Source organism: Elephantulus edwardii, unplaced genomic scaffold, assembly GCF_000299155.1.
Source record: "Elephantulus edwardii isolate Elephantulus edwardi_28Jun2011 unplaced genomic scaffold, EleEdw1.0 scaffold00057, whole genome shotgun sequence".
Taxonomy (NCBI): Eukaryota; Metazoa; Chordata; class Mammalia; order Macroscelidea; family Macroscelididae; genus Elephantulus; species Elephantulus edwardii.
Window position 1 is genome coordinate 9,462,220 of NW_006399807.1, and position 3,782 is coordinate 9,466,001.

A 3,782-nucleotide genomic window follows, 5' to 3' on the forward strand; every position below is an offset into this window, starting at 1 on the left:
TGGCAGTTCAAATGCACCAGTGGCTCCATAGAAGAAAGATGAGCACTCTCCTTCCATGTGACTTACAGCCTCGAAAAAGCCCATGGAGAGTTAGCTATGAGTTTGTCCCAACTCAACAGTGCTGAGAACATTGTTTCTCTATCTATCCCCATCTAACTGTCATACCTTAATGTACTTTAGAGTCAAGGCAGCCAATCCAGAATTACATATGGAGCCTGGTTGACCTATTAATCTAGTCTCCTTTAACATAAGAGTTTTTCCTCAGTCTTTCTTTGACTTTTAAAAAACATTGGGACCTTTCAAAATTACACATCATTGGTTGAGAAATGTCTCAGTTTATCTGGGCTTGTACAAAGTGTCTCCATAATTAATTGCAGGTTTTGTGTTTAATGTCATATTTATTACAAAAAGACCACTACAAGATCTGTCCTGAAGTACAAAGCTGTCAGTATTAATATAACACCCTTTGGAATACAAGGAAAACCTGTTAATAGGACTATTATTCAAATTTATGCCACAACTAATAAAGTCAAAGCGGAAGAATTTGAAATTCTATCCATTTATCTGTCTGAAACTAATAAAATACATATTCAAGATGCATTAATTAATACTAGTGATTGGAATGCAATGGTTGGAAAGAATCCTCAATAGAAATAGTACTGGTGATTGAATAATAGAATTTTTTATAACCAGTAACTTATTAATTGGAAATACATTTTTCCAACAACACAAATGGAGGTCAGTGAAAGAGAAGAAACCCCGCAAGGAGATGGATTGGCACAATGAAAGCAGCAATGCACTCAAGTGTATGAGAGATGGTGAGGATGGCACAGGATAGGACAGGGATCAGATTTTTTGTCATAGGGTCACACTATAAGTCATACTCAACTCGACAGCACCTAGCAACAGCAGCAATAATAGTGGCAACCATAGGCATGGATCTTGTCAGATGGAATACCCAGGAATCAAATTAACAATACAAGTGAGTAGAGTTAATGGAGAAGTGTAATATCATTGTTTAGACAAATATAGAGAATGATTGTGGGACAGACTTTCAATCGCTCATGTACGAAAAAAGTACCTGAGAACCAAAGGAAAGTCTTTTCCACATCCCATCTGAATTTACCCATCACCTCAGAATAGCTTTGTGGGATGACATCAAGGGCAGCATACATGAGATAACCAGAAAGTCATGAAAACCAAAGAAAAGGAAGGGAAAGGCAAAAAAAAAAAAAAAGAATGTCTGAAGAGACGGATATTTGTTTTGAAGATAGAGTAGCTGAAACACATGAAGATGTGATGAAGTAATTGAGTTGAACAGAAGATTTCAAAGACAAAGTCAAGAGGACAAAGTTTAAGTACTATAATGAAATCTGCAACGATCTAAAGTTAGAAAACCACAAGGGAAAAGCACAATTGATAGTTCACAAGCTAAAATAGTAGAAAGAAAACATCATGCCTCAAGTCAGAATATTAAAGGATTTTATAGGGGGAAGAGTAAATATGAAGGAAGCATACAAAGAATATGGATGAACTGGAGACCTTAGCCCTTAATCACCCTTCTAACCTGGGAAAAAATCTCACCCTCATGGCTCAAACTTGAAACCAAACAACAGACAGGGCTGTAGAATTACACTAGGGAGACAAACTCACGCCTAAGTATAACTAAGCACATGAAACCAAAAGGATTGCAGAAGATTGAAGGATTAGTGGAAATGAGAATCTTAAGGAAGAAGTAGGAAGTGATGGTTACATTATATGTAATGCAATTTTTATCATAAAATAAAATTAGTACAAATAGTTGAATGGAAAATGAATAGATTTTGTAAACTTTCAAATTACAATAAAACTTTTTTTTAAAAGGAAGATGGTACAAATACATAGTCATTGTACCAAACTGATTGTCCTGAAGGAAAAAGTACAAGTTGTACTGAAGGAATTGATATCATATCATTACTTACTCATCATAATTTATATTGTTGCTTAAATTAACCCAATATTGCCATGTGGAAGTCCTATAGAATTATTTCTGTTTCCTTTTAAAGTCTTCACATCATTCATTGACAATTTTCTGATATGGTATGATATTCCAGGCTTTTCTTGTTCTATACCTGCCCAGTCCTAAAGTCAATCAATCTTATTCCTTTTCAGTGGGTCAAGTTAGGACATGTACAAATGCATGCATGCATTGATTTCTAAATCTATGTATGTAGCAAAAATATGGTCAGAGACTGACTGTGGAACAGACCATCAATTACTCATGTGCAAGTTCAAATTGAAGCTGAAGAAAATTAAAACAAGTCCATGAGAACCAAAATACCTTGAGTCTACTCCAGTTGAATTTAAAAGCTGTGTGTGTTGAACATTAATGACCAAAACCCAATAAGTTATGGGTTGATAGCAAAGAAATTATCCATAAAGAAAGCAAAAAGTCATTGCAAAGACAGGAGAGAAAGAAAAAACAAAAATGGATGTCAGAATATAATCTGAAACTTACATTAAAGTGTAAAGAAGTAAAAACAAAGGGAAGAAATGCTAAAGTAATAAAGCTGAACAGAACATTTCAAAGGGCAGCTTGCTTCCAGTGGCAATATGGAAGAATTCTACAGGCAAAATCTTGAATGATTCAGAAAGATTTAAAGGAAGATAGAGAGAATACTCATAGTCTATGTTGAACCATTTCAGGATTTAGTATATGATCAAGAACCAATGATACTGAAGGAAGAAATTCCAACGACACTAAAGACATGGTAAAGAAAAAAGTCCTAGGAGTTGAGTTGATGAAATTCTAATTACTGTCTTTCAACAAACAGATACAGCCAGGGACGTGCTCACTAGTCTATGCCAAGAGATTTGGATGACAGCTACCTGACCAACTGACTAGAAAAGATCAATATTTGTTCCCATTCCTCAAAAAGGGGATCCAATGGAAAATATTTAATACTATTGTGAATATCTATGCAAGTAGAGTTATACTGAAGATTATTTAAAAATGGCTAGAACAGTATGAACTGTCAGAAATTAAAGCCAGATTCAGAAAAAGACCATGGCATGAGGATATCATTGGAGAGGTCAGATGGATGTTGGCTAAAAGTAGAGAATATCAGAGAGATGTTTACTTGTGTCTGACTGAGTGTAGATCATAGCAAATTATGACTAACATTGAGAAGAAGGGAAATCCCAGGACACTTAATTGTACTCATATGAAACTTACACATAGATCAAGAAGCCATTGACCAAATAGAACAAGGGAAAAATCAGGTTAAAATCAGGAAAAGTGTGTGTCAGGATGGAATAATTTTTCCATATCCATTCAAAATCTGCATGCTCAGCAAAGCGCTCTATAACTTGGACTACATGAAGAAATTGACATCAGGATCAGAAGAAGACTCATCAATAACCTGCATTATATGGCTGACACAGTCTCACAGAGAGTGAAGATTTGAAGCATTTACTGAAGATCAAAGACTAAGTCTGCAATATAGATACATCTCAACATCAATAAAAGAAAATTTTTTATCACTGAACCAGTCAGTAGGCAACATAATGAGAGATGGAGAAAAGATTGAAGATGTCAACAATTTCCTTTTACTTGGATCCACAGTCAACACCCATGACAGCAGTAACCAAGAAATCAAAAGACACATCACATTGGGAAAATCTGCTGTCAAGGATCTATCCAAAGTGCTAAAGAGTAGGGTATCAGTTTAAGAGCTAAGGTGCACCTGATCCAAATAATGATATTTTCAATAGCTTTATGAGTAAGGATGATTTAAGAATCA

The 3,782-nt window shown here is 35.1% G+C and overlaps 1 protein-coding gene across 1 annotated transcript in view; it reads left to right on the top strand.

Moving 5' to 3' along the window:
• RCSD1 (RCSD domain containing 1) overlaps positions 1 to 3,782 on the top strand; it is a 119,437-nt gene that overhangs the window by 642 nt on the left and 115,013 nt on the right. The window lies entirely within an intron of this gene.